The sequence below is a fragment of the Myotis yumanensis genome, unplaced genomic scaffold (genome assembly GCF_028538775.1).
Source record: "Myotis yumanensis isolate MYYU_CA2020_CCGP unplaced genomic scaffold, mMyoYum1.0.hap1 SCAF_5, whole genome shotgun sequence".
Taxonomy (NCBI): Eukaryota; Metazoa; Chordata; class Mammalia; order Chiroptera; family Vespertilionidae; genus Myotis; species Myotis yumanensis.
The window spans coordinates 62,797,247-62,819,865 of NW_027223756.1; the positions used below are offsets into that span (position 1 = coordinate 62,797,247).

Consider the following 22,619-nt stretch of genomic DNA (forward strand, 5'->3'; position numbering starts at 1 on the left):
GAAGTAGCAACGAAAATAATTTTATGGTTGGGTCACAACATGAGGAACTGTATTTAAAGGGCCAGAAGGTTGAGAACCACTGCTCTAGTTGTTGACTAAACCTCCCTTTTTTAACTAAACCTTAGTCATGCTTCTCTGAGCCCTCTTCTGAACCAGGACTTGCCCTTGGTCAACTGAGCCTAGTTTTAGAAGAATCTTGCTAAGCCAGGTTAGCAAGAATCTCTTCAATCCTAGATATCTGATCAAGAGCCTCTTCCCCGACCCTTGATCTGTAACCAAGTTCCTCTTAGTAATTCCCATCCAGTGACTCCCTCACTCTGCCCACTCACTATGAATCTCCAGCTGTCCGTGTTGTAGTCAGCATTGAGTTCAATCTTTCTCCCTATTGCAATAGTCTTTCTTTTTAATTTTATTTTTTTAGAACATCTTAAATTTTTAATCCTTTCTTTACAGGTTACCTAAGACCACTTTTGATTAAGAAAACTCTACAAAGTTAGTAACTGCCACAAGCAAACGCCAGGTGGTGGCCCGAGTCAATTTTCCAGAGTCCTGCTTTGCGGGGTGTCTGAATGCACTGCTCAGGGTCTCTGCTCACACTCGCTGGAATCAATCGTGGCAGGTTTTAGTCCACAGATCACTTTTCCCCATATTTCTTTGTAAACTCTTCAGCATTCTTACAGAATTTTTTACGGTCCTTAGAGTATTCTTCAGCTAGGTCAGCCCGAAGCGGGCGCTCAGGCTGGGGGTCATTCACCAGTGCTATGAGAGACTGGATTACTTGGTCGGTTTTCATTGCTGGCTTCCAGTTTTCAGCACTAATTACTGGCAGACAGACTCGTCCCTTTCATCGATGTTGGGGTGACAGATCTTTGTTTTAAATGTAATCTTCGGTGGTTTGAATGGGTATTCTGCTGGAAAACTGATTTCGATTCTGAAGGCCCCCTTATCATATGGAGGGTTGTCAGGAACAATAAGCCCTTGCCAAGTCAATAAATTAGCTTCATCAACCTGGATGTTACGGAGGTTTTTCATTCCACATTTGCAGATTTCTTCAAGCTCCTTCATCAGCCTCCTGCTGGCCGCCATCTTGGATCTGGTGCTGCTGCTTTCCCAATGTGCCTTGCAATAGTCTTGACTCCTATTTCAAGAGTCTTGAATAGAGTCTTCCTTGCCTAACTCCATCCAGTGCAATTTTTCTTAACATTAGTCAAGGAATAACCAATTTTTTGGAAAGTCTCTGACTGGAGTAAAAGAAAGAGAAACAAGGAGCACCTCATCCTCAAACCTCTTCTTGACATTCCATTTCCCTTCCACCCCAACATGGTCTTCTGTGCTCAGTTAAATGGGTTTTCAATGAAGTGCAGTCACTGGAATTTATCTGTAGTAAAATATAATTTATCACCCATCACATTAAAAGAACTTAAAATTTAAAAAGCAAGGGAAATGGGCAAGAATTGGGGCACTGAACCCATGAAAGTGGGGGAGAGGGTCTGTTACGAGGTAAAGGGAACAAGAATGGGGGGCTGAGTATTTGAATCACAAACTGACCCTTTTACAATTGTTGTCAAATGTGATTCCTTGATCTACAGCAGAAAATTTATTATTGTGCAATTTTTTTTATATGAAAACATACCAAAATCTGTAGACTAGTGAAAATAACCTCCTAATATCATTCAATTCATGATATGACCTTTGTGGGGGCCAACCACTAACAGATAGTTATGTCTTTATCATTGATAATCTTTCTTTGGCCTCTCATTATTCCTAAATACAGTGATAAGTATTTATTTTATTTTTACCTCTAACTCTGACTGCAGTATTTCCTAGTAAGAGATTTGTCTCTCCTACAAGATCACAAACTCTCTGAGAGCAGGAAAACATGATGTTTGTGTACTTTAAGCATGCTTACTTAATAAATCATCTTGTAGGCACTGAATAAGTATTAGTTGATCATATAAAATAATTTATTTTTTCAAAATTCATACACAACATACAACTTAGAGGCCAATTGAACTCCTCCAGGACATGGAGGTAGAAGTCTTGGCATTTCTGCAATCTGATCAAAAAACAGCTTCACTGACTTTTCAAGAAGTATTAGCACATGAACCACAGAGAACTGTGGCATTTCACTGAAGACTGAGAATTCAGGAGAGCAAATGAGGCATCATCACACCTGTGATGATTAACTTTGTGTGCCAACTCAGCTGGGCCATGGGGTGCCCAGGGACTTGGTTAAATGTCATTCTGAATATGTCTGTGAAGGTGTTTCTGGATGAGATGAACCTTGGAGTCAATATACTGAGTAAAGCAGATGGCCCTCCCCAGTGAAGTGGGCCTCATTCAATCCTTTGAGGACCCAATTGAATCAAAGGCCAAGAAAGAAAGATTTCTCTCTCTCTGCCTGACTGTCTTCAAGCTGGGACGTTGGTCTTCTGACTTTAGACTCAGACTCAGACTAAAATTTATACCATTGGCTCCTCTGGTTCTCAGGTCCTCAGATTTGGAATGGCACTGTACCATCTGCTCCCCTGGATCACCAGCTTGCCGACTATAGCTTGGCCTTCTCAGCCTACAACATCACATGAGCCAATTTCTTAGAGTAAATTCCTCTCTCTCTCTCTCCTCCCACCTCCCTTTCTTGATAGATATATACATAGATACATGGAGATATATCCTATTGGTTTTCTTTCTCTTGAAAACCCAGATTAACACAACACAATAAACATTTCACAAAAAGAAGTTCTCCATTAGCTTCTCTATTTTTTCTAATTCTCACCTCAATGTCTTAATTACCTACTCTATTTTTGGTCTTTCTCCCCTCACTCTTCTTTCCACTCCTTTCTGCAGTGAATGTAAGAAACATCTAAGCCTGTAGATAATTTTTATAAGAGTTTATTTGATCCAAACTGACAACATGTACCAGAGAGCAAGGTCTCAAATGTTTCCCAAAGTAACAGTTCTGCAGCTTCTTTTATGCATTTGAAATTAAGGAGAGAACGTAAGGAAGATTGGAGAAAACAAGGTGGGGATTGAATTACAGGATAGTTAACAAAATTATGTGTTTTTCTGAGAGTTAATACCACCTTTGAGGGTTATTACTTCAAGTATTTCAAAGGTGTGTTAACCTAGATGCACAAGAACAATGAGAGGGCTGATTTTAAACATTTCACTGTAGAAGTTTATAGGCCTGGGGCATGACTATCCACCATAACAGGCCCAGTTAGGAATTTATGATCAGATCACCCTGTGAGGTTACTTTCCATAGGACCACTTTTTTTTTCATCCATACTATCATACATACCCTCTATTACATAGAGAAAAATTACTCAAACATGTGTGGACAAAATCATTTTGGATGGGCAGGACCTTCTTTAAAATGCAGACTCCTAGGCCCAGCTCCAAGGATGGTGTCTAATGTGGTGACCCTGAATGCAGCTGAACCTTGGACATGGTGTTTTTGCGTACAAATCATAATCATCTCTGAAGAACAGGACCCCTGCTCCTTGGAGGAAAATTTTTACATCCCATCTGTTTTTTCTGGGATGATGCCTAGCACTTAGGTGGCACTATGTGAGTATAAACTAATATGTGTATATAGCCCAACCGAAAGTCGCTTTCAGAACGTCCGGAATAATATTATCTTTATCCCTACTATTCTTTCACAAGTCAAAATTCAGGGAAAATGTAATTAACCTTTGTTTTTTTCCCTCCTTTTCTTGAGCTGTTTGAAGAAGCTTATGTAGAGTTTAGTGACACCGAAGGAAACATTAAGACCCTTTTGGTTATCATCATCGTCCACCAATAGTTACAGAGAACCTGTTAAGAACACAGCCCCGGGTTAAGAGTTTCTCCACACTTTCCCTTCATTGCCTATATCACACCTCTTATCGCCTCTTCATCAATCCCTGAGCTGGAGGACGGAGATAAGCTGTTACACACCCACGATCACAAGTATCTTGAGAACAAAAGTGAAGTTTTGGGGATTTCTATTCAACCAGCAGTAGTTTAACTTTTCGAAGGATTATCTATAAATGTTGAGCCTTAGAGATCACACACCATAAAATGTAAGCCCTTCCTAAGCATCTTTCATCAGTGGAGCTAGTTATCTCGACTGAGTCAGGCAGCCTTTGACTTGAGCTTTTTCATGTGTTTGTATAGACGGTGCTACCAAATGTCATACCATTTTGTGGAAAATAACCATCTCAAGTGTAAAGAAACCTTAAGAACTGATCTTAATCACACCTCTAATTAAACTAGGGGTAAGAGAAATAGGATAGAAGGCAGGAATTAAATGAGCAGGGGTTTGGATATGTGCTCATGTGTCTGATAGACTGGGCATCCTCAAGGAAAAGTGAGCTCTGAGAGAGAAAATGATGTTTGTTCCTTAGGGAAAAAAGAATGATCAAGGATGACCATCAGGCTTGTATTCAGTATATTGGACCACCCCTTGGTTCAGCCAGCCCCTAAAGGTATAGCAGGGGAATGCTTTCTCCCAGGGCTGGGCCTGAAAGGCAGTAGGTGCTTTCCTACTGGCCAGAGAGAGAGAAGAATGGCAGGAGTTGATGGTCCAGAGGAAGTAAGCAGCAGCCCTAGTCCAGTGATGAAAGTGGGTGGCCTGGAGGAAGTCAGCAGTAGCATGAGCAGGTATGAACGGTCATGCACAGCATTCCCACAGAACAAGCAGCAGCCAGGCAGCGACCTACAGGCCGCCAAGTAACAGTGGTCAGTACAGAAAAGGACACTGAGACCAGCAGGCAGCAGAGCTGGTGGAACCCAACGCTGCCGTCTTTGGTTCTGAGAAAATGCAAAAACCTTCCCTCCTTGTGGGTTCCCTCCTCCCAGCAGGAAAATGATGTTATGTTATGCCCAGATTTCAAGATCTCCAATAGACCACCAGGGAGACAGCCAAGTCCGATGCAAAAGCAGAGAGTCTTTTATTATTATTACAGACCCGGGTCTGGCTCCCAGCCTCTGCCGACGCAATGGCAAGACAAGAGAGCCCGCCTGTGGGAAAAAGGGGTTTTTAATAGGGGGGTGGAGTGAGGGGAGGAGAGATGACTGTGGGCCCTGCCGATTGGTCAGGTGCAAGTCGGGTCTTGTTACACAGGATGTGGTCATATCTATGGCGTGCACGTCCCTTGATTGTCATTGGTTAGTTTAAAGAATCCTGGGTGTGGCTAGCAGAGTAGCAGAGGCTTGGGCTTCCGGGAAGAAGCCTTTGCCAAGCACATGGCCAAGGTAAGATGGAGGGCATAGCCCTTACCCAGGGGCAAGATGGAGGGCGTAGCCCTCACCCTTTAAGTTACTCAAATCTTTAGTTGATAATAATAACCATTGAACAACAGAGATGAGGATTTATTTTTAGCATTTAAGGAGGCAGATTTCCTGGGAGGAAAAGACTGATATCCTTCTCTTCAAGTGCAAACCATCAAGATTTAAATATTACTGTAAATGTGACACCTTTTTACTTACTGGAAATTGAATCCCAGAATGTGAAATTTAATTCTAAATTACCAGTGAAATTATTGCAATTTTCAGTTAAGAGGTTTCAACATATCTCTGGGCACAAATCGGCCTCTGAGTGTAGAAAAAATATTTTATGTTTCCCTTGTTCTCTCTCTGTTTTTTCCAAGCACATGAATAGATACACATGCTCACAGAGTCCACATGTGTTTCATGTCTATCTCTGTGGGAATATAAGAGTTAATTTCAGCATTCCAAATGAGAAAACACTGGATGGGAAGCATTCAGAGTTAGAACATGTGCTACACAGAACATTTTGTTCAAATGATGACAGGGCAGAAAACCTGTGCAAGATTTAAAAAATATATTTCTTTAAATGTTTTTTCAGACTTTATAATTTGACATTGTCTTCACTTTTTTGGAATGGAGGACATTAATCTGACTTAAATTTCAAAGCGAGGATTTTGGTTGCCAGTGGACAATGTGGTTACAATTTAGTGTTATTTCTTCATTTGTTGATTTGATTCGCTGGTGGTTGCCGCAGTCTAGCACCTCAATCAATATACTTTAGGAAACAGGGTGTGATCATATCCATGGGACTTAGCCCTGTGTGATGTCATGTTTAGTTGTCCTCTTCAATTTATTACCGTGACCCCAAAAGTGACCTGGAACTCTTGGAAGCTGTTAAGAAAAGAGAAAACCTTTACCATAATTCATATAACCAGAGCAATGAAAATCTGAGAAAACAGAGAAATGTTACAGCTTTGAAAGTTTAAACTTTCCTTTTAGGCATGGAGACATGATTTTTCGAAAGCCACAGTTTCAGAAAAGAGCACCCAGGACCAAACTAAGCACGTTCCTCAGACCACACACCATGTGGCACAGGCTACATCAGCACTTAGTCTGTCCCTTTGAGTTCTGTCCAAAGCTCCTGACATAGCTATGGCAGGTGACTAAGGCATCATGCCAAAGGCCCCAAGCAGCATTTCGCTAATGTCTGCATAAATGGAAATACGTGGCCTTCCGCAAACGAAATCCAAATATCTCTTTAGCCCCATCTCCTAGTCTTCACCAAACCCTCAATTCTAGCCCAGATTGTTCTCTGCGAAACCTTCCTATTCACTTTACCTCCATCTCTGTTCAGGGCTCACTGGCCTGAGATACCTGCCATCTTTCTCATCTGAATCTCACCCGTTTTCCAGGCTCTGCTTATACATCGCTCTGAGCAAAGCCTTCCTCTACTACTGAGCCTAATGATTTCTTCCTTCCCTAAATTCCCAGAAAATTGTGTTAGTAATCATATGAGAGTGCCTTTCTTATTGTCTTGAATTATTGTTTAACTGCAGTCACATCTAACTCTCTAGTGCTTTTAATGTGTCTTGTAAACGTGTGTCATGAAATATAACCTATCCCTTTAAAGCATTTACAATAAACAAGCTCCTTAGGGTCAGAAGCCGTGTTTTGCATCTTCACGCCTGCCACAAGTGTTTAGTCTTCTGATGCATAGAGAATATACACCAGATGCCCAATCACCATCTGGGAGTGGCAAATGTTAATAATAAGTCCTGGTAATCGTTCCTCCTTTAAATTCAACATCTAAATCATTTTAGACAGATAAAGATCCATCGAATTTTTTAAGATTTCCCAAAGGTGAGTTTTCAAAGCCTCATGTAATCTTTGCTATTCATTTAAAAATCGCCTCCGCATTTGGCCTGACCCCACAACCCCCTGCTTATCCAGGCCAAGTTTCCCCACATCGCCCCCCCCCCCCCACTTCAGTGGTTCTCAACAGAAGCAATTTTTCCCCCCACTGGATAATTGGCAATGTCTGGAAACATTTTTGGTTTTCATAACCAGGAATGAGCTGCATGCACCCAGTGAGTAGAGGCCAGAAACACTGCTAAACATGTCATAATGTACAAGCCAGCCCCCGGCCAACAAAGAATCATCTCAGGTGTCAAGGTTGAAAATCCCCGCTCTGATTAAAGTAATCTCCGCCTCTTCTAGCTGCTTAAAGTACTTTGTCTCTCCCTTCCAATGGGAACTACTAATCTTTGCTTTGTAATTTGGTGAGAGAGGGTCATGGGCTTCATCATCTTTCAATCCCCCTGCCCTCAGCTCTCAGCACCAAGCCTTCTGCTCCCATCTATTTCCAAAGACTGCCAGCAGACCCCAAGAAAGAAAAGGCAGATCCTCAAAGTAATAATACCTAACGTTGATTAAATGCATCCTCTCTTCCAGATACCCTAAGTGCTTAACCAGGATGATCCCAATTGATCCCCTAACTATGTGATAGGTATCGCTATTTTACAGATGGGAAAACCGAGGCGTTAGAGAAATTCTCTTGTTCAAAGACACACAGTTAACAAATAAAGATCCAGGAATCAAACTAAAATGCTCTGATTCCAATAAACATCTTCTTAACAAATGAACTGTGCCATTTGCACTCTACTAATGTTTGAACCGTAATTCTCAAGTATAGACCTCAGAAGATTTGGGGTAACAAGGTTATGAAAAGTATCCTTTCAAATAGAAGCAAACAAATGGAGGAAAGCAGGCTATTTTTCAAAAACATTAACCAGATGAGCAGTGTCAACAAATAAAACTTGTTTCTGATGAGCTGCACCTACTATATGCCTCCCATTGTCCAGAAATTATATTAATTAAGCTCTGCCCCTGTAAAGATGAACAAGACACAGTGCCTGACAACAGGGTGGCTGGGTCTGCAAAGTGGAAAAGAAAGGACAGGCCTATGGGTGCATATGATCTTCATGGAACTGCAAGTAATCCATCTGGCTCAGTACAAATTAAGCATTAATCAGTTGCAAGGTAAAAACTTCTAAGAAAGGAGTCAAATGATGATGCACCTTGTTTGTAAATCTGATTGTAACCCTCAAGGCAATGGATTGAGAATTCTTAAGCCAGAGCAAGATGTGGTGGTCCGATCTTTCCTTTTAAAAGGTTATAGAGAACAGACTGACTGCTGTCAGAAGGGAAGGATGTTACAAAGATGGGTGGAAAGGAGAGGAGGTTAAGCAAACAAACAAACAAACAAACTCATAGGTACAGACAATAGTATGGTGACTACCAGAGGGAAAGGAGGGAGGTAGAAGAGGGTAGATGGGGATAAATTGTGATAGGAGGAGGTTTGACTTAGGGTGGTGGACATACAATACAGTACACAGACGATGTATTATAGAATTGTACACCTGAAGCCTATATAATCTTATTAACTAATGTCACCCCAATAAATTCAGTAAAAAATAAAAGTTCACCCGGGCACCAGAGTGAAATACATAGTCAAAGAAGAGAGATTAAGGGAAATAAAAACAGTTAGGCATTTACTGTAACGATGTAGACTAGAAATGGTAGGTACATGCACAGAGTGGTCGTGGAGGTAACAGGAAGTTCCCTGCCAGTAAGTAGGTGTTCCTTATCTGAGTGATTTCCTAAAATTTACAACCCAATACACACCACCATCAAGGCAAAGCACTTAGGCACCCTCATAAATATCTTGCTCTTCAGCTAAACATTTAGCACTTCGGTGATTGCCCTTGGACTTCTTGACAACAAGCTTCAACCTTGCTCTCTAAAAATCCCAGTCCAACCAGCATTTCATGAGAGAGGTTGAAGATTTTAACAGTGGGTAAGGTTCTAATTTTTCAAAGAATAGTAAGAAATCAGCAACAAATCTTAAGTTCCACACGTACACTTTGCCCTGTGGTAGTCCTTCCATAACATGGGTTGAAGGAATGATCGAAGAACTTCTTCCTGGAAGTTCTCAATAATGTTCCATCTCAATCCTTCATATTGAAGTTAGAGTTCATTTGGCTTTGTTTTGTATTATTTCCTCATATTCTAGAAGTCACACATATATTTATCTACCTTGATTTTAGTTTTTTTACAGCAATTTCTTTTTAACCCCATATTAAACCTTTTTTATTTCTGAAAACATAAGCTTTACAAAAAAGAAACAAATAAAACAAAAAAAACTAATTCACTTTAAAGCCTAATAATGCTAAATGTGCTCACAGATGTATCTGACAGAAACAGGTGCTAAAACATAGGAACTGCTTAAATTGGACATGACCACATAACATTCTCTCTGCCTTCAATAACCTAAAATAGATGAAGGAATCTGTTAAAGCCATTAGCTGTCTTCCCAGCTCTTAATATACATATCATTTTCTTAGGAAAGCCTTTTGCAACCCTCTAGGTCAGGGGTGGGGAATGTCTGGTCCTGGGGCCATGTATAAAGCCCACAAAATTATCTGTTCTGGCCCTCCAAGGCAACCGCAGGCAGGACTCAAAATTCAATAAATGTATGCTGCTTTATTCGTAGCAGCATACATTTATATTAAGTGAATGATGTTATAAACATCCAAATGTCCCTTGGCAGAAAAAAGGCTCCCCACCCCTGCTCTAGGTGCAGTTAGGTACCTCTGCAGATGCTCACCGATAAGTCCCCTATATTTCCCCTACCCTAACACGACTTGCCTTTAAGAAAAAGCTTATTTAATCACTATCCCTCTTTTCCCACTTGCCCCAGAGATTCGATGAGGGCGGATTCTTCAGTGGCCTGTTTCAGAACCACATCGCCGCCACCACCAAGCATAATGCCTGGCACACAAGGAGCGCTCAATAAATATTTGTTCAGCATATGACATGATCTCCTCTTTCATCCAAGGTGGAAAAATAAACATGAATCTTTGCCGAAGGGGAGTGAGTCTGTGTTCTGAGTTGGGAGGAAGACTTACTCTTTCTGTACATAGTTTTTCCATTGTTTGGCTTTTGATATTGTTTTCAGGAGTGTTTTGTAATGTGCGACCCTTTTTAATTAAGATTTGTAAAATATTTTTAAATTCAATAATAAATAAATTTATTCTTCTATTTAACAGAACTCTGAGAGGGAAACCATGCTTGGGAAACAGAAAGATCACTTATTGATTCATAAATACTAAGGACCTCTTTATTTCCTAAGTATAATTAGACATAATTGTTAAAAATATTTCTTCCTTGGAGATATTTCAGTTTCAGAATGATCACAGCAGTCATTTCTATTCTCCTGTGTTCTGGAAGTAGACATTCATTTTGTATTACTAAATAGAATAGGCAGGGGAAAAAGCATTACCTTAAATTGCATTGCCTCATTGAAAATTCTTCCTAATACATGAAAACAAGGATGGTTTCAGGTACAGATAAAGGACAGCAAGTTGAGGGGTTCCCTTTGAATGGTGTTGGGAGGAAAAAATTCCCTTCTTCCCTTCCAGGTTCATGGCTGGCCTGATAATTAACTTGACATGAGACAGATTAACAAAGAAAAACAAATTTAATTATGTACAAACAGACCCCCACAAAGACATGAGACTCCTAGGCACTCAGGCAATTGAGGTTTATATATTGTCCTGAGCTCAGGAGAAGGGGGAGGAGGCTGGGGCTTCAGAAGGGGAGAAGACAATTCGCATATATTTGATGGACAAATGTTTGCCATGCAGATAAGTTTTGCTGATATAAAAAGGTCTCTCTGCTATTAGCTTTCTGCCTCTTGTGGGCCCCCTGTCTAAATTCTTTTTAGGCTGTTAAGGGGAGGTAAAAAGCTTTTCCTAAGTCTGCTGGTCTTAATTGCTTTCAGCTCAAAGCAATATATATGCCAAAGGGGCACCTTTTGGGGGGGGGTGCATTCTAGTCCTCTTAATAGGTTCTATCTCTCTGGTGAAATAAGGCATTGGGTGATTCACCTGAGTATTTTGCCATTAACAGAACCCAAGACAAACCCATTAAAAAGAAAAGGGCTGTGGGGGAGGGGAACTGCACAACTTCTATCTTTCAAATTCTCCGCTGGGAATCCTGTAACAAAAGAGTAACAGCATACAGATTTATTTAATATAAAAGGAAAAGATGCAAAGCCATCTGATATACTTTTACATGACATGGAAACCTTCATTGAAAATAAAGACCTGAGGAAACAGTTCAACTTGAGTGATTTGATGCTAGCTTTAATGAAGAGTGGGGAGGCCTGGGAAGATATGATAGGATAAAAGTGAGCCAAGTGTAGCAAACTGGGAGAAACTTATTTATAAGTCCTCAGATCCCTCTCGGTTTCTCCTCTTCTTTACAAATAAGGTTGCTCCTTTCCACTGGTACTGGGAGGGCACCTCTCACCTGAGGGTTTCATGACCTGCTTCAGGAGACAGCCAGAAAGTCCTTCCTGCACCTGTCATGTCTCAAATGCCTTCAGCTAGAGATATGCTATATGTCAAGGTGCCAGATTTTGCAGTCATGTGTCCTGAACCCCATCATTCCTGTGGTAGCCACAGAATGAGAAGTGCTATGGGAAACCAGGGCAGCCCTAATGGCTTGAGGGAGTAGAGCTAGGAAATGAAAAGGTGTGAAGACTCCCTGGGCATCAGCTTCACTCTCTCACGCTCTCTCCTAGTGAAGTGTGACATTGCTGTACCAGCTCTACAAGCAAAAGCTTACAAGCCCACAAAGGAGAGAAAATGGATCTGTCACTCTCATCCAAAGAAACAAAACAACAGCACCAAAAACAGCTTGGTAGCTCCCTAAGTCAATCACTGTGGCCTAAGAAATGGAGCACCGTTATTGACTCATTGTGCCGTGCAGGCAGGGATCTGTCATCCAAAAGGAGAGGAGAAGGACTTTGGATACAGGGCAGTCATTATATTGCCAGAGAATCAAATCCCTCCCTCACTCGTGGGAGTGGGGTTGAGGCTCTTGGGGTACCACTGAAAGAATTTTCAGAAGCCCCCATGGGAGAATGAGGTGTGGTAAATGGCTTCGTTTGTGTGGAGTTACGCTCCTTGGGTTCCAAAGTTCCATCCCCCTTAAGAGCCAGTCCTGGAAAAGGTGCAGCTGTGGCTCAGTGGAGACAAAAGCAAGGCCAGTGTCCAGAGCTTCCGCTCCATGTTGCAGCCGGGTCCAGTTCAGCACTCAGGTTAAGGGCCATTCGTCCATCGTGTGGAGTCCCAGAGCTGTGGGCCATGTGGGTACAGGGGAGCACAGCATCTTGCAACAGGAGTCAGGAGCCCGGCAAGCAGGCAAGAGAGGAGAGAGAGACAGAGAGAGGGAGAGAGAGATAGAGAGAGAAGGGGAAAGAGAGAGAGAGAGAGAGAGAGAGCAAGTTACTTTGTTTATAAGTTTAAATATTCAGGTTTTGTGGGTTTGCCGTGGCCACACACCTAGTCTGGCCCCTGACTCGCTTCCTAGATGTGATTGACAGACAGGAAGGCACCTTCCCACATCACACAGACCTTACTGGGCATGCGTCCAAACGGCCTTGGTCTCCCTTCCTGTGGGGAACAGGCTTGGGGAATGTTAAATTAGCAAAGCTGTATAAATGGCATGCCTATATTTTCTAGTCTTCCCTTTACTCCTTTCCTGTTAAATAACCAGGTTATTACAATGGCATCAATTACATGCAAGCTCTTCCAAAAACACTCTCAAGTGTGGCGAACTAAAATCTGTACTGTATTTTCAAAATAATTTACAATTAATTTATATAAGTAAACTACAAAAGTTATCTGCAATTTAAGTACGGAAGTTCCAACCCGCCTCACAAAGGAAAAATCAATAAAGCCTTAAAGCCAGTCACAGCTTGAAGAAAAGGTTCCTCATACCTATTTAGAAACTTCCCTCACTGTGCCAATTCTCGGAGGCTAAGGGATCTCATTTTGTGTTCTAATTTATTCCATATCCCACAGCAGACCCTGTCAGAATTTTCCCTCCTTGTGTCTGTCTGCTAATGCTCAAAAGTTCACACTTGGATTTTACTGTAGCTATTGTTGCCCCTAATTGGTCACTCCACACATTTGTACAAAGATGGAATAGGACAAAATTAGACGTCAAGTCATGGAAATGGTCAACTTTGATCTTTATCACAAATCAGATAATCTGCATGCAATTCACTTAGTTTTGATTTAAAGTATTAGTTGACTGGCCAGTGTGGCTCAGTGGTTGAGCGTCGACCTATGAACCAGGAGGTCATGGTCTGATTCCCCCTCAGGGCACATGCCCGGGGTTGAGGACTCGCTCACCAGTAGGGGGCGTGCAGGGGGCAGCTAATCAATGGTTCTCATTGATGTTTCTATCTCTCTCTCTCCCTTCCTCTCTGAAATCAATAAATAATAAAGTATTAGAGGTTTTCTAATAGAAAAAGAGCTTGTGACTATCTATAAAAATCATTTTCAATTCAGATAGCACCACCTGCAGTCATTATGTAATTCATAATCCAAGCAAGCATAGCATTTACTTTGAAGAGTAGCAGACAGAACTAAAGGGTCAGATTCTCACTTATGTTTTTCTTCAGCCCTGCCTTTACCCACTATATTACAGTTTTCTATAAGCTTATTTTCCAGAAAATTTCAATGTCTAGGACTTTAACCTTTCAATGGTATTCACAAACCTTGAAATATAAAAGCTTAGCTTAAAAAATATAAAATTAAATCTAAAGTTATTAAATACTTTACTACTTATCTTCTTATGTTGCATGACTTCCTTTAAAAGTTATTATTTGCACATTTGGAACAATATAGAAAACATGTAACTATACACTAGAACGAAGAAAAACAAACTTCCTTTCTCCCTGATCATTGCAAATTCACAATGTAGCTCCAGCCAGTCTCTGTAAACGGTTAAACCTTTTAGTTAAAGGAAGTATTTATTACTTCTTCTCTGGAGTACATTAAAAAATGGTTTCCTACAACAACTTTAACTGTTAATTAGCTCAAGTATCTGGTTCAGAAACCACAGCCCTGCTTAGTGTGACCTCGCTGGTATGGCATCTGGGCAATTATCTTTGAGATAATGAGCCTTTTCATCCATAACAGAACAACAACCTCTCACTTGGATTGCAAAAGATCAGAGGCAATCTGCTGCACACCAGGGCGCCTGCCATCCCCTTTGTATCATACCTTATTTTCAAACTAACCTTTCACATTCTGAATTAATTAAAGTATTTTCAGCTTAAAAATTAATGAATTCACTTTAGCATCATTTGGGGGGATAATAGCACATAATATCATCTAAACAATGTTTTGGATCCTATTACCACAGCCCGCAAGGGAAGAAAGCTACATCACTTAAAGCATTTTCTGATGCGTGTCACAGATCCTGGCTTTGGTTACTCAGGAAAATAAAGCCTCAGAAAGGATTTGGTGATACAGTGTGGTAAATGCTCAATAGCGTTTTTTTCTCATTTCATTCAAAAATTGATTTGGAGGAAACCAAGTTTTCTATCAGGTTGTGATGATGAGATTCCTAATCTTTACCATCAATAACTCCTATGTATCCATCTCCTGCCTTGATAGCTCACCTATTCTTTGACATTAAAGGTGTCTCACCCTCTTATGTCAGGATCACCCACAAAGGATCAAACACTGCTTTTCAGAGATTTGTTAGAACCCCATTTCTTTAAAAGACTGTCTACCTGCCCAGCCAGCATGGCTCAGTGGTTGAGCATCGACCTATGGTTCAATTCCTGGTCAGGGCACATGCCTGGGTTGCAGGCTTGATCCCCTGTTTCGGGGGGAAGGGAGTGCAGGAGGCAGCTGATCAATGATTCCCTCTCATCATTGATGTGTCTATCTCTCTCTCCCTCTCCCTTCCTCTATTACAAATAGTAGTACATATATTTCTTTTTTTCCCCCATTGACCTTCCCCTGGCCTCGCCTACCCCTGGCACATGGCCTCACCCCATTTGATGGCCTCACCCCATTTGCCAGGGGGTGGGTGGGTAGGGAAGGCCGGGGGAGGCCATGTGCCGGGGAAGGGGGGTGAGGGGATGTCGGGGGAAGGTCAATGGGGAAAAAAAGGAGATATATGTACTACTATTTGTAATACTTTAAATAATAAAATAAATTTAAAAATAAAAAATAAAATAAATAAAATAAAAAGCAGTCTTCCTGAAGAAGTTTCAGATGGATAAGATTCTGTGGGGGAGGGAGAAGCATTACCCTTCAAGGTTCTTTCTGCTGGTCTAATAATTAAATCTATGTGAGACAGATTAACAAGAGAACGTAACCTAATTTAGTTTTATATATATATGAACCCCACATACATGGGAGAGAGAGAGACAGGAGGGGAACATGAGGTACTGATGACATTCTGAGCTAGGAATGAGGTAAGGCCCTGAGGCTTCAGCGGGGAGGAAGGTCACTGCAGGATGATAAGAGAGCAGATGCTCAGTAATTAGCAGTGTGCTTTGCCCTATAGATAGGTCATAAAAAGTCATCTCTGTTATTATGGTCAAGGCCTCTAATTTAAATTCTCTAAGCGAGAGGTAAAAGTTTCTCCTGAGCCCACAGGATCTCCATTGCCTTCAGCTCAAAATAATCCACATGCCAAAGCAGCACATCCTAGGGAGGCCTGTTCTGAACTCCTCAATTCCAAGAATGTATTGTGGGCCACAAAGGGGCTACACGCTACACCTGACATACTCAGAGGAGGCCTGCATAGCGGGTCTTACAAACTCAGAGACCAAAAGTAACCACATAGGATGTTCTGAACATAAAATTTCCTAACTAAAAGCGAGTCATGGTGGATAGTCCTCGGCCTGTGGCTTCCTTGACAAAGGTCAATCTTTACCTTCAGTGAGCCTGCCTATTGTCTTTTTGCATCTAAAATAATGGAATATCAGAGTAATCCCCTTTTTCTAGAATCCCTCAGAGTACAACCTCTCATCAGATCACAGAACCCCTCATTGTAATCTTGTTCCCTAAGTACCATCTCTATGTACTGTAAATGTTAAATGTTAACTATCCTATACTTGTCAATGTAAAAGAAGTACTTGTCTCTCTGTTTTACTCTTTATCCAGTCTCAGAGATTTCCTCGCTTTGCTTTCTCTCATATCCCTAATTTACCACCAATGGATTTCATATAACCCTCCTTACACCTACTCCTTTAATTGCAATGTATAAAATAAGCTGTAAAACTAACATTCTCCAGAGCATTTTCTCAATTTGTTGAAATTTTGCTTTCCAGCAATTGTCAGTTTAGCTCAAATAAACTCATAAATATTCTCTGCAGGTTGGGGCATTTCTTAACATAGTTAGTATATTGTTAAAGAAAAACTTACTCAGACACTTGTTAAGAACCATAAGGGAGACTGTATTCAAGAGGGACTAGACATTGGTCTCAACTCTGAATAGACAGGGACAAGAGGAGATTTATAGCCAAAAATCAAGGTGGGAGTCAGTGGATGGAAAATTACTATGAGTAAATATCAAGGAGAGAGGGATTCTTGCTGAAGGCAGGTCAGAAATGATAAAATATAAAGGGTAGGGGATGAAGAATTTGAGCAGATACGGACAGTGAGGAATTTTCAATAAACTGAATTAGCAGGATTCTTGCTCAAACTGAACTAAGCCAGCCAAGGACAGAGCGCAAATTCAGGGCCTAGTCAAAAGAAGACTCAAGTTATGGAAGCCTGATTCAATTTTTGTCAAAGGAGAGGGTCTTTGTCAATATTAAAATTCCTTAATATAACCTTGAACTGATACAACCATACTTTTACTGTTTTATGTTTGACTTAACTTACTAAGAAGGGATGGATGGATGCCAGAAAAGGGATGCTAACTACCCTGTCACCATTTCCTTTGTCTTAATCAAGTTCCTTTTGGTTTCAAAGAACAGAAATCCACTCAAATTAGCTCAAGCATAAAGGAGGGCTTTTTTATTTTTTTTTTTTTTTTTTTTTTTTCTATTTTTTTTTTTTATTTATTTTTTTTTTATTTTCCTCTTAAAGTATTACAAAGGGTATTACATAAGTATCCTTTTTCCCCCCCCCGCCCTTGACAAACCACTACCCTCCCTTACCCCCCAGTGTCTTATGTCCATTAGTTATGCTTATATGCATGCATACAAGTCCTTCGGTTGATCTCTTACTCCCCTCCCTCCTGCCCCGCAACTCTCTCTGGCCTTCCCACTGCAGTTTGACAATCAGTTTGAGGCAGCTCTGCCTCTGTATCTATTATTGTTCAAAAGTTTGTAATGGTCTTTATTATCCATGAATGAGTGAGATCATGTGGTATTTTTCCTTCATTGACTGGCTTGTTTCACTTAGCATAATGCTCTCCAGTTCCATCCATGATGTTGCAAATGGTAGGAGTTCCTTCTTTTTAACAGCAGCATAGTATTCCATCGTGTAGATGTACCACAGTTTTCTAATCCATTCATCTACTGATGGGCACTTAGGCTGTTTCCAGATCTTAGCTATGGTGAATTGTGCTGCTATGAACATCTGGGTGCATATATCCTTTCTGATAGGTGTTTCTGGTTTCTTGGGATATATTCCTAGTAGTGGGATCACAGGGTCAAATGGGAGTTCCATTTCCAATTTTTTGAGGAACCTCCATACTGCCTTCCATAGTGGCTGCACCAGTCTGCATTCCCACCAGCAGTGCACAAGTGTTCCTTTTTCTCCACATCCTCTCCAGCACTTGTCGTTTGTTGATTTGTTGATGATGGCCATTCTGACAGGTGTGAGATGGTACCTCATTGTTGTTTTGATTTGCATCTCTCGGATGATTAGTGACTTTGAGCATGTTTTCATATGTCTCTTGGCTTTCTGAATGTCCTCTTTTGAAAGGTGTCTATTTAGATCCTTTGCCCATTTTTTGATTGGATTGTTTATCTTCTTTTTGTTAAGTTGTATGAGTTCCCTATAAATTTTGGAGATTAAGCCCTTATCCGATATGACGTTGGCAAATATGTTTTCCCACGAGGTGGGTTTTCTTGTTGTTTTGTTGATGGTTTCTTTTGCTGTGCAGAAGCTTTTTATTTTGATGTAGTCCCATTTGTTCAGTTTCTCTTTAGTTTCAACTGCCCTAGGAGCTGTATCAGTGAAGAAATTGTTTTGGCATATGTCTGAGATTTTGTTGCCTTTGTATTCTTCTAGAATTTTTATGGTTTCCTGTCGTACATTTAAGTCCTTTATCCATTTTGAGTTTATTCTTGTGTATGGTGTAAGTTGGTGGTCTAGTTTCATTTTCTTGCATATGTCTGTCCAATTTTCCCAACACCATTTATTGAAGAGACTATCTTGGCTCCATTGTATGTTCATGCCTCCTTTGTCAAAAATTAATTGAGCATATTGGTTCGGGCTAATTTCTGGACTCTCTATTCTATTCCACTGATCTATATGTCTGTTCTTGTGCCAGTACCAGGCAGTTTTGAGAACAGTGGCTTTGTAATACAGCTTGATATCTGGCATTGAGATCCCACCTACTTTGTTCTTTCTCAGGATCGTTGCAGCTATTCGGGGTCTTTTTTTATTCCAGATGAATTTTTGGAGAGTTCGTTCTAGATCTTTGAAGAAGGCCATTGGTATTTTAATGGGAAGTGCGTTGAATGTATAGATTGCTTTGGGTAGTATGGACATTTTAATGATGTTGATTCTACCAATCCAAGAACATGGTATGTTCTTCCATCTGTTTATGTCTTCCTCTATCTCTTTTTTCAACGTCCTGTAGTTTTCTGAGTAGAGGTCTTTAACCTCTTTAGTTAAGTTTATTCCTAGGTATCTTAATTTTTTTGGTGCGATGGTAAATGGGATTGTTTTTCTGATCTCCCTTTCTGAAAGTTCACTGTTGGTGTATAGAAATGCCTCAGATTTCTTGGGGTTAATTTTGTATCCTGCTACATTGCCAAATTCATGTATTAAGTCTAGTAGCTTTTTGATGGAGTCTCTAGGGTTTTGTATGTATAATATCATGTCATCTGCAAATAAGGACAGTTTTACTTCCTCTTTTCCAATTTGGATGCCTTTTATTCCTTCTTCTTGCCTAATTGCAATGGCTAATACTTCCAGTACTATGTTGAACAGGAGTGGTGAGAGTGGGCATCCCTGTCTTGTTCCTGTTCTTAGGGGAAATGGTGTTAGTTTTTGTCCATTGAGTATGATGTTGGCAGTGGGCCTGTCATATATGGCTTTTATTATGTTGAGGTATGATCCTTCTATTCCCACCTTTCTGAGAGTTTTTATCAAAAATGGGTGTTGGATTTTGTCGAATGCTTTTTCTGCATCAATTGATATGACCATGTGGTTTTTTTCTTTCAATTTGTTTATGTGATGTATCACATTTATTGATTTACGGATGTTGTACCATCCTTGCATCTCTGGGATGAATCCTACTTGGTCATGGTGTATGATCCTTCTGATGTACTGCTGGATCCGATTTGCTAAGATTTTGTTGAGGATTTTGGCATCTATGTTCATGAGGGATATTGGCCTGTAATTCTCTTTCATTGTGATGTCTTTACCTGGTTTTGGTATTAGGGTGATGCTGGCTTCATAGAATGAGCTTGGAAGCGTTCCTTCCTCTTGAATTTTTTGTAGTAGTCTGAGGAGGGTAGGTTTTAGTTCTTCCTTGAATGTTTGGTAGAACTCCCCTGTGAAGCCGTCTGGCCCTGGGCTTTTGTTTGCTGGAAGCTTTCTGATGACTGCTTCAATTTCTTCCATAGTTATTGGCCTATTGAGGTTTTTAGATTCTTCCTGATTGAGTTTTGGAATGTTGTATTTTTCTAGGAATTTGTCCATTTCCTCCAGGTTGTCCAGTTTGTTGGAGTAGAGTTGCTCGTAGTATTGTTTAACAATCATTTGTATTTCTGTGGGGTCTGTTGTTATTTCGCCTCTATCATTTCTGATTTGGTTTATTTGGGACCTCTCTCTTTGCTTCTTGGTGAGCCTGGCTAGGGGTTTGTCAATCTTGTTTATCCTTTCAAAGAACCAGCTCTTGGTTTCATTGATTTTCTGTATTGTTTTTTTGGTCTCTATTTCATTGATTTCTGCTCTAATCTTTATTATCTCCTTCCTTCTGCTCACTCTGGGGTTTTCTTGTTGCTCTCTTTCTAATTCTTTGAGTTGTAGAGTTAGATGATTGACTACCATTTTTTCTTGTTTTTTGAGATAGGCCTGTAGAGCTATAAACTTCCCTCTCAGGACTGCTTTCATTGTGTCCCAGAGGTTTTGGATTGTTGTGTTTTCATTGTCATTAGTGTCCAGGATGTTTTTAATTTCTTCTTTGATGTCATCGGTAACCCAATCAATATTTAATAACATGCTATTCAGCTTCCAAGTGTTTGAGTATTTTGGGTTGTTTTTATTGTAGTTTATTTCTAACATTATGCCATCGTGGTCTGTGAAGAAGCTTTTTATGATTTCAATCTTCTTGAATTTGTGGAGACTTTGCTTGTGACCCAATATGTGGTCTATTTTTGAATATGTCCCATGAGCACCTGAGAGGAATGTATATTCCGCAGCTGTGGGGTGAAGTGTTCTGAAGATGTCAATTAAGTCCATCTGATCTAGTGAGTCATTTAGGATTGCTGTTTCTTTGCTGAGTTTTTGTCTAGCGGATTTATCCAGTGATGTCAGTGGTGTATTAAAGTCCCCTACTATGATTGTATTGTTGTCGATCTCTCCCCTGATATCTTCCAGAAGTTTTCTTATGTATGTGGGTGCTCCTGCATTGGGTGCATATATGTTTACCAGGGTTATATCTTCTTGTTGTATTGATCCCTTTAGTATTATGAAGTGGCCTTCCTTATCTCTGGTTATGGCCTTCACTTTGAGATGTACTTTGTCAGATATAAGTATTGCTACCCCAGCTTTCTTTTCCTTTCCATTTGCGTGAAAGATATTTTTCCATCCCTTCACTTTCAGTCTGTGTGAGTCCCTTCTAATGAGGTGGGTCTCTTGTAGACAGCAGATGTATGGGTCATGTTTTTTTATCCATTCAGCCACTCGATGTCTTTTGGTTGGAGCATTTAGTCCATTTACATTTAAAGTTATTATTGAAAGGTATTTGTTTGTAGCCATTTCTTTTTGTGTGTGTGTGTGTGGCTGTTTTCTTTCTGAGCTTGATATTTCTTCTTTTTACACCAGTCCCTTTAGCATTTCTTGCATGGCTGGCTTGGTGGTGATAAACTCCCTTAGCCCTTTTTTGTCTGTGAAGCTTCTTATTTCCCCTTCAATTTTGAATGATAGCCTTGCTGGATAGAGTATTCTTGGATTCAGTCCTTTGCTTTGCATCACTTTGTAGATTTCCGTCCATTCTTTTCTGGCCTGATGTGTTTCTGTTGAGAAATCATTTGATAATCTAATGGGAGATCCCTTGTATGTTACTTTCCGTCTCTCTCTTGCAGCCTGTAAGATTCTCTCTTTATCCTGAACATTTGCCATGGTAATTATGATGTGTCTTGGTGTGGGTCTTTTCGGGTTCACCTTGTTTGGGACTCTCTGGGCTTGTGTGACTTTTTTCTTCCCCACCTCAGGGAAGTTTTCTGATATTATTTCTTCGAATAGGTTTTCTAATCCATGTTCATCTTTCTGTTGTTCTGGCACCCCTATTATTCGTATGTTGTTTCGTTTCATGTTGTCCCAAAGCTCCCTTAGGCTCTCCTCCTGTCTTTTAATTTTTTTCTCCATTTGCCGTACAGTTTGAGTGTGTTTTGCTTCCTTGTCTTCTAATTCACTAATTCGGTCCTCCGCTTCTCCCAGTCTACTGTTGATACTTTCAATGGAGTTTTTTATTGAAGCTATGTCACTCTTCATTTCTTCTTGGGACTTACTTAAGTTGTTGATTTTTTCATCTGTTTCTTCTAGCTTCTTGCATAAGTAGTTGAGTTTTTCATCTGTTTCTTCTTGCTTCTTGAACATGTGGTGCATGTACTCTAGGAACCTTATTCTGAATTCTTTTTCCGTCATGTTGCATATCTCTGTCTCACTTAGCTGCTTTTCTGGCGAGTCCTCCTTTTCTTTCCTTTGGGGGTTTCTTTGCCTACCCATGTTTGATCTCGCTGACATATGTAGATGTTGAGGTGTTCAGTGGCTGCTCCCTGGGTGGCAGGGGCTCCTTGGGTTGTGGTTGCTGCTCAGACGGTTGCGGTAGCAGCTGCTTTCCAGTTGGCAGCAGCTCCTCTGGTGGGTGTTGTTCACAGCTGTGTTGGCTCTTCTGGCTGGTGGGGGGAGGCTTCACGTACAGTTGCTGTTCCACAGACAGAGGGTGTGGTGATCAGGAGGCTGTGGTGATCAGGAGGCTGCGGTGATCAGGGGGCTGCTGTTGCTTGGATCTGCTGCGTTGATTTAAAGGCACAAAATACAACAGAGCAAGGCACAACGTACCAGGCACTGAACACA

The 22,619-nt window shown here is 40.7% G+C and overlaps 1 pseudogene; it reads right to left on the reverse strand.

Annotated features, from left to right (window-relative positions):
• Positions 1-634: 634 nt before the first annotated feature.
• On the reverse strand, positions 635-1,091 carry LOC139011763 (ubiquitin-conjugating enzyme E2 L3 pseudogene; annotated as a pseudogene).
• Positions 1,092-22,619: the final 21,528 nt, after the last annotated feature.